Here is a 10,000-nt window from a genome sequence, read left to right as displayed (position 1 = left end):
GCGTAACGAAAACGGCTGATCTCAAACGTAATGACAGACTTTGAGAAAGAGGGAAAACCTCGTCGAAACAAAACTCCGGAAGAAAACCAAATCTTTCAGATAGGGAGCGTCGGATTCTTACGCGAATTGTTAGAAATGATCACAAAAGTACAGCTCCCAAAATTACTGCAAAAACTATTCGGGAGCTGCACAAAGCCGGATTTCACGGGTGGGCTGCAATTAGAAGACTACCACTTTCAAAATCAAACGTTACAAAGCGTTTAGAGTGGAGTGAAAACCTACAGAATTTGTCCCTAGAGCAGTGAAAGAATGTTATTTTCTCGGACAAGTCATCTTTTACCTTGTTTCCAACCACCGGCCGAGTATACGTGTGGAGACAGCCAAAAGAAGTATTTGACCCAGACTGCCTTCTTCTAACTGTTAAACGTGGAGGAAGATCTATGGTTATCTAGGGGGCTATATCTTGGAAATCCGCTGGCCCAATGGTTTCCTTTCATGGCAGAATTAATAGTCAAGACTATTTAGGAATTTTATCTGATCAAATTTATCCTATGTTTGTGAAACTGTTTCCGGAGGGAAACACAATCTTTCAGGATGATAATGCACCAATTCACATAGCTAAAATTGTTACTGAACGGCACGAGGAACATTCTAGTGAAGTTGAACATTTTATCTGGTCACCACAGTCCGCAGATCTCAACATCATTGGACATTTATGGTGCATTTTAGAAAAACAAGTAAGGAGTCGATATCCTCCACGATCATCACTACAAGAACTGGAGACTGTTTTAGCTGAAGGATGGACAATAATTTCTTTGGAAAGAATTCAAACTGTGGGAATCCATACCTCGGAGAATTGAAGCTGTAATTACTGCCAAAGGCGGTCCTACTCCGTATTAAAATAAATTTGTTTGAAATTTTAAGGAGTTTCCATTATTTTGTCCAACCCCTGTATATATGTATATGTGTGTGTGTGTGTGTGTGTGTGACCGCGTGTGTTTCATTGGCGATTCTCTTTCTCCGTCTTCCCTTCCTTGGACTTTTCCTTTTTCTGTGTTTCTGACAAAGAGCTCCACTCGAAACGTCAAATCCTCCTTCTTTCTTTCCTTTCCTGAGCGTCCAATAACACTATACTTGTTCCACGTCCTCGCATTGTTGTGTATTCTCTTTGTTTATGTTTGGAGTAACTAACTATACATACATATATATATATACGACGGGCTTCTTTCCGTTTCCGTCTACCAAACCCACCCACAAGTGTTTGGTTGGCTATAGAAGAAAACAGACACCCAATGTACCATGCCGTGGGACTGAACCCACGCTCATGTGGTTGGGAAGCAAGTTTCTTCACCACATAGCCACATATCCATACCTATACCTATATCTTCACCGATTAATATCCTTTAATAGCGTTTATTTTCTTTCTTCCTCTTCTTCAGCCAATCTCCTTACCAGGCCTCTCCTTTGCTCTCCTCTTCGTATTCTTATCCATATTAACATTATTCTGTTACTGTGGTTGCTATCTGCCTCTCGCCCTACCTTTCTTCATCCAATATCTTATTCTCTCTGTATCCAATATCTCATTCATACATTCTGGTGTCATCCTTCTACAACCACCCGATACAAACACTCAAACATACGTGCACACACACACGCACACACACCCACACACACACATATATATATATACATACACACATACGTGTGTATATTTCGATATGTGTGTCGGTCTATTTATGTGTGCGTGTGTGTGTGTTTATATAGTATATAGATATGGTCATGTATATATATATATAAATATAACGTATATAGATATGTATACATGCATATACATATACATTTATGTACTTATATATTGTAATTATGTACGTATGTAAATATGTATATATATATATATATATACATATATATATATATACACATACATCTATATATATACGTATATATATATATATACACATACATCTATATACATACATACATACATACATACATACATACATACATACATATATATATATATATACATACATCTATATATACATATATACATATATATATATATACATGCATTTAAGTCCATATATATATATATATACATATATATATATATATATATATATATATATATATATATATAAATGTATATATATATATATAAATATATATATATATATATATATGTACTTAAATGCATGTATATATATATATATGTATATATGTATATATAGATGTATGTATATATATATATATATGTATGTATGTATGTATATATACATATATATATATATACACACACACATTCGCACACACAACCATGCAATGCACTCATATTACCCCCCATATCTCCCCCCCCGTCTCTCCTTTTATTCTTTCCTCGACATCCATAATTATTTTATGCATTTTCTCACCCATCTCCCCTTTTTTAGCCACTACGCTCTCCTAACACAGCCTCCGAACCCTTCCAATATAAAAACCTCTGCAATATTGAATCTCACGCCTGATAATTGCTCTTATATTCTCTGCCCCCTTTTTTTTTTTACCATTTTTTCCTGCCTTTCTTGGAATCCAGTAGAGGTCTCTTCATTGTTTTTCCTTTTCTTGTCATTTTTTCCCCCTCTTTTCTTGTAACTTATTCCTCTCATGCAGTTTTCTCTTTGACTCAACCTATTGCAACTATTAAAACATATTTTGGCAGCGGAATTGGACAGCTGTGCGGGAATAATGATTTGTTTCTTCGTTCTGTTTTGTTTTGTTTCCATGATATAGCACCTCAAGAAGAAGAAGAAGAAGAAGAAGAAGAAGAAGAAGAAGAAGAAGAAGAAGAAGAAGAAGAAGAAGAAGAAGAAGAAGAAGAAGAAGAAGAAGAAGAAGAAGAAGAAGAAGAAGAGAAGAAGAAAGAAGAAGAAGAAGAAGAAGAAGAAGAAGAAGAAGAAGAAGAAGAAGAAGAAGAAGAAGAAGAAGAAGAAGAAGGGAGGGCGGTCAAAGCCGATTGAGTCGACTTCTGTGGCATCACTATTGGTTATAGTTTCCACATTATTGCAGGCATGAACTGCCGTAAAAGCGTCTTGTGGTCCTTGGATTCAAGGACACCGAACTAGATTGCTCTCTGCAAAATCAATCGACCGTTTCCAAGATGGAAATTCCGCGATGAGAAATTATTTCAGAAATTAAACTATGACTTAAAAAGTTACAGCGAAATGGCTAATTGTAGGCAACACATTAGAAAGATAAAAGAAAAAAAAGAAATTATCATTTTTTATTATTGTTGTTGTTGTTGTTGTTGTTGATGTTCTTATTATTATTTATTATCATTATTATCACCGCTTCACTGACCTCTGCTCTGTATGTATGAGTGGGGTGTGCGCTCGTGTATGTGTGTGTGTGTGTGTGTGTGTCTGCGTGTGTATACGAGGAGGTATCAAAAAGTTCCAGGGCTAGTAATGTTTAACAAAAGATAACCTATTTATCTAAGTTTTAACATCATCTTCGAAATAGTCACCTTGCGCAGCAACACATCGGTGCCAGAGACTTTTGGAATCCGGCCGAGAAGTCGTTTTCCGTAAGCGAGTCGAAGACCTTCTGCGATTCGATCTGGATCTCGACAACGGTTTTAAAACGGCTACCTTTGAGCTGCATTTTCATCTTGGGGAAGAGATGGAACTCCGCAGTTCTTAAATCTGGTGAATAGGGCGGGTATAGAAGCGATACCATGTTTTTTGTGAAAAGCTCACGAGTGAGGAGAACTCGGTGACAGGGTGTATTGTCGTCCTGGAGAATCCAGTTCTTCGCACTCCACTGATCCAGTCGCTTTCGCCGAATATCCTCCCTCAAACACTTCAAAAAGGTCGTAGTTGGACTCCCGATTGACGGTCTGCCCAAGGGGGACAAATTATCGATGCACAATACTGCGGATGTCGAAAAGAAAAATGATGAGCATGCTATTGATTGAGTTGCGGCTCTGTCGTGCCTTCTTCGATCGTAGAGATGAAAGGATCTTTCATTGTGACTATTGCTCCCTTGCCTCAGGGCCTTACCCGTAGACCCAACTCTCGTCTGTAGCAGACTTCCCAGGTTTAACGCAAATTTCACGTTGGCACTTTGTTCCAACTTCCTATCCATGATAAAATCGCAGACTACAGCATACACGGGATGATTAAAACACAAATTTTTACAACTTGCGAACGAAACACAGCGATGTCACTCGGCACATTGCCTCATAAAGGTCACTGCTATCCGTCGCTTCGCACGCAACTGTGTTGTCATGTATTGGCGCGCTACAGAAGTAGTCCGGGAACGTTTTGATACCACCTCAGGCGCAGGAGTGGCTGTATGGTAAGTAGTGGTTCCGGGGTTCAGTCCTACTGCGTGGCCTCCAGACTAAATGGTGTCCAGGGTTTCTGGCTCAAGAATCTACCAAGTATAGATATTTATATACTACCAATTTTACTGACTGCATGGAAAATGGAACACCAACATCAATGACAAAACGAATAGTACTGATACTGAAGGACAAAAAAAAAGAAATGGTAAGGCAGCAATTATATATACCTATTATTTACTTACCATTACTCTAGAAACTATTAACTGGTCTTATAGCAGATAAAGTACATAATTTTCTGCAAAAAGGTTATTGCCAAAGGAACAGAAAGTTGTAGGAAAAAAATAAAGGGAAACTGCTTATCTACTATATATATACATAGAATAATATTAAATGAAAGGCGGGTAAGAAAGAAGAATTTAGCTGTTGGATGGATAGACTGTAGAAAAGCTGACGACAATGTCCAGCAAAGCTGGCTCTTGGAGTGTCTGAAGACGCTTGAAGATGTTTGGAATGAGAAAGTTGGAATTAGAGCTGACAGACGCAAATGAATCGCTAAGTGATGTGAAAATATGCGGAGATATATTGCAAGGGATCTCGCTCTGTTCGTTACTCGTTGTCATTGCGCTTCATATCTCTCTCACAAGTATTCTGAGAAAGCTCAATCTATTAGTTTACCAAAACCAAGATGAGGATAAATCACTTACTTTATATGGATGACCCGAAGCTGTATACAAAAAATTAGACGGACCGTGACACTTTAATCCAAACAGTGAGAGTATTCAGTATAAATACTGGAATGCTATTTGGGGTAAATAGATACGTAGTACTAATTATGAAGAGAGGCCGGAAGGTAAACTCTGATGACATGAAATTACCATAAGACAGCATCTTTTGTTCGCTGTGGAATAATGAGGGTACAATTATGTAGGACTGCTTGCAATAGGATAATGGAAGGAGAAATGAGAGAGAAAATAACTTATGAGTACAAGAAGAGAATTCGGAGGGTGCTCGAAATAAAATTAAATTAAGGGAACTTCATTCAAATCATAAAAACATGGACTATGTCTGTATAAAAGTACTCGAAGAAAGGCCGAGTTCTGAAGCGCGGCCTTTCTCCATTTCTGAAATGGAGAGAGTCTGAGCTACAAATCTTGGATAGAAGAACTAGAAAGCTGCTCACAATGTACACCACACGCCACCCCAGAAGCAATACCGACCGACTCTCTCCACCAAAAAGGAAGGGGTAAGAGAATTACTAAACGCAGAAGGCATTGTCAATATTGCGATACAGGGACCGAAGAACTATTGTGCAGAGTAAAGAAAGAATACTACCGGCTGCCAGTGATTCTCAAAGAGCAACCGAAGAAGTTGGAAAATTCAAACAGAATAGGGAGAACAACAGAACTAGCAGATGGAAAGAAATGGAACTACATGGCCAATTCATGCGACAACCAAGAATTTTGGAAGTAAGGATTGCTGACTCTGGTTGACAGACGGCAACTTGAAACGAGTGACAGAAACGCTAATTATAGCCGCTCAGGAACAAGTCCTTAGAATAAATCTAATGAAGACAAAGGTCTACGAAACTCAATCAGGCAGCAATTGTAGAATCTGTAAGAAATAAGACAAATGCATCAACCACATTTCGAGTGAGTGCACAAAAGGAGTATAAACACAGACAGAAATTTTTAAAAATATAGCAATTTAGAAATGGCTTGACCCGAATAGAGTACAAGGTAACTGGCTGAAGAATTTTACACAATTGCATGAAAGGATCGCTCTGCACCTGGATGAATGCCTGCAGCAGGGTCACGTATCCACCTTGATGGCAAGTGGACGAACGCTGTTATGTCTCAAGGACTCCTTGAGAAATGAATTAGTATCAAATGTTTTACCTATAACCAGTTTGCCACTTTTGTGAAAGCTTATGACCAGTGTCTTCAGAGAAAAGTTATATAATCATCTAAAAAGTGACAATCAACTTCCAGTAGGACCGAAAGGGTACAGGAAGCAAAGCAGGGCAACAAAATACCACTTATTTGTTGATAAAATGATTATTAGAAATTGTAGATGCAGATTGATGGGATTGAATGTAGCATGGTTAGATTACAGAAAAGCATATGGCATGGTACCGCACAGTTGGATATGTAAAACAATTATCATGTTTGGAGTGGCAGATAATATGGAGAAAATGGTAAAAGTATAAAAAATTGGAATACTGAATTGATAAGTTTGATTCATAATGTCTGATGCAATATCAGACTTAGGCTCTCATGACCTCTGATCTTAACTGATTAGAAGCGTTATCATGTACACGTTTTGTCTTGAAAAAGATGGGCTACAGCAAATATTCTGCTCAGTACCACAGATTTGTTTGTCAGTTGTTTAATCAGTTGAGCATGTCCCTTAGTGGCTAGCGATATGTGCATCTCTGATCACGAGCAGAAGTAGTGGGGTGCATCATAGCCATGAGCTGAGAGGAATTCTTTGGGGTTTGAATAATTCACTTCTGGAAACATGGGTGTTTCTTTCATCATCCTTAAACAAACCTTTTTCAGTGACCTTTTGAGCGGGATGGGCTACTCAACCACGAAGAAAATCCTAACTGGGTCCCACTTTCAAAGTCTTGCGCTGTTTATCTTGATATAATATCACCATGTCGTGCACACGTGGTTGTGATGCATGTGCTTGGTGTACCCTTATCAGACGAGTAGTCATGATGATTATATTGGGCTTCGTATAATTGTACCCCAGTGTCACTTTGACGGCATCTGCTGCTCTCTCACTCAATAATAATAAATAATAATAATAATAATAATAATAATATAATAATAATAATAATTATAATGTTAATAATAATGATAATAATAATAATAGTAGTAGTAGTAGTAGTAGTAGTATAGTAGTAGTAGTAGTAGTAGTAGTAGCAGCAGCAGCAGCAGCAGTGGCAGCAGCAGTAATAATAATAATAATAATAATAATAATAATAATAATAATAATAATAATAATAATAATAATAATAATAATGATAATAATAATAATAATAATAATAATAATAATCGCAAAAGAAATAGACAAAGAAAGATCCCAGCAATGGTTGAGAAGCTCAGGACTCAAAGCAGAAACAGAGGGATTTTTAATTGCAGCACAAGACCAAAGCCTCCCCACCAGAAATTACCAAAAACATGTAAGGAAAAGAAATATTACAAGTAACTCCAGAATATGTGGAGATGGACAAGAAACAATAAATCATATTATCTCTAGCTGCCCAGTCCTGGCTAAGAAAGAATATATTCACAGACATGACAGAGTTGGAACCTACATACACTGGAAGCTATGCCAACATTATGGAATAACAACAGAAAAAAGATGGTATAGGCACACACCAGAAAAGGTTACAGAAAACGAGAAAGCAACAATACTCTGGGATATGCCGATACACACAGATAGAGAAATTAAGGCCAACAGACCAGATATAGTTGTCAGAGATCATGAAGAAAAAAATGCTTTCTAATTGATGTATCAATACCGGCAGATGACAACGTGTCTCTAAAAGAAATGGAGAAACTCTCAAAATACAAAGACCTGGAAATAGAGGTAACTAGAATGTGGAATCTGAAAACAGAAACAATTCCTATCATAGTAGGTGCATTAGGCATGATAAAAAAATATTCAGACAAATACATAACAAAAACACCAGGACTTACAAACACATATATCATACATAAAATTGCACTACTAGGCACTGCACACATCCTACGCAGAGCACTTTCCATACAATAACCATCAGAGCATCACAACAAATCACAGCACATACCCAAGGCACACAGAGCTGCGCTCGGTAGTGAAGTGAAAGCACGCTATAAAAATAAAACTACTGAATAATAATAATAATAATAATAATAATAATAATAATAATAATAATAATAATAATAATAATAATAATAATAATAATAATAATAATAACAATAATAATTGGCCTAGACACCTGCCTCAAAAACTCTGATGACTGGATGTTAAAATTAGTCTCAAAGCATGAAAACAAGAAAGCATCATACGCAATCACAAAACAGGCAAAGGAATATCTAAGTGAATTCCAAATACAACAAATTCCAGAATTAGACTTACTGGAAACAAGCACAGAAAGCTTTTGCTAAAACTGCTACCTTAGATATTCTTATTGACAAATGGCAAGAAAAACCTCCCTATGGCAAATACCCACAGAGAGCGAATAGTGCCGATGTTGACAAAGCCCTTACCCATCAATGGTTAATGTCTTCTGGTTTAAAATCAGAAACAGAAGGGTTTATCATAGCAGCCCAAAATCAATGCCTACCTACAATAAACTACCAGGTCAACGTATTAAAGAACGGCAATAGCCAAACATGTATATGTTAACAATAAAATGAAACCATCGATCATGTCTCCATGTGCAGTCTTCTTGCGCCTACAGAGTATCTCAACAGGCATGATAGAGCAACACAATATATTCAGTGGGTAATTTTCAAAAATCTGGACCTGTTCCATGATTAAAACTGTTGAGAACACAAACCACCTCCAATGCTTGAAAATGATCACATCTCACTCTTCTGGAACTTCTCCGTTCAAACTGACAGGAAGGTAGATGCGAATAGGCCAGACATTATACTGAAAGACTTCAAACAAAAATCATGCCTCCTCGTTGATATGACTGTCGCAATCGACATAAATGTATCTGTCAAGACCTACCAAAAACTGAGCAAGTATAAAGATCATGAAATAGAAATTAGCAAAATGTGGAACTTCAAGACTAAAACAGTACCTATTGTCATAGGTGCCCTACGAATGATAGAAAAAGGGGCTGATTCCTACCTAGCTTAGATACAAGGAAACCCCAAAAGGCAGAAATGCAAAAGATAGTGCTCATGAGAACTGCCCATATCCTACGTAAAATACTGTCTATGTAATCTTAAATTTTAAAACTTATAATTTTCTTATGTTTTCTTAAAGATTCTCTAGAACAATACTATGTGCAAAACCAAATGCAAGCCTGTCTTTGTCGAGTTCGAAGTGATAAAAATTCGAAATTATATAAATTCAAATCTAAAGGATGAACGCGATCAACCAGCGTCCACACTTCAATTTTATAACAGGCAAAGAGATAAAGACAGAAAGAAAAAGCGAAAAATAAAAGCGAAGAAAATAAAAAAGAAGAGGAGAAAGAATATTCTATCAAACAGTTTTGCGTAAATTTCATGATATTCTCCTGTCATTTTCATTCATCCAAGCCGTGATGTTAATAACCTGCAAACATATTTCTCCTCATGCATTTTGAGTATTGAAAGTGTAGCAGATTCTGAGTATTTTCTGAGAATATGCATTTTCAAGTCTTTTTCAAAATTGCAGCCGTGTGAAACAAAATGTTCGGCAAGTTCTGGCGAGCTACTGTTATTGTGCCTGACGTCGAATCTGTGCCGATTAAATCTTTTGTTTAATTATTCTGTTGTACAGCCAACATAAATCAAGTTGTTTCATGCATTCTGTCGCGTACACCAAATAGGAATCTCTATATGTCCCACCTAATGTATCAATCATAATATTTATGTTATGATTCCTGATGGAATCCACTTGACTCATGTTGTTGCACAATGAACAGGGCTTACATCTCTTGTGGCTGTTTTTCAAGGGACAGTGTGC

This window comes from Octopus sinensis, linkage group LG13, assembly GCF_006345805.1.
Source record: "Octopus sinensis linkage group LG13, ASM634580v1, whole genome shotgun sequence".
Lineage (NCBI taxonomy): Eukaryota > Metazoa > Mollusca > Cephalopoda > Octopoda > Octopodidae > Octopus > Octopus sinensis.
Note: the sequence above shows the minus strand (reverse complement) of the source record.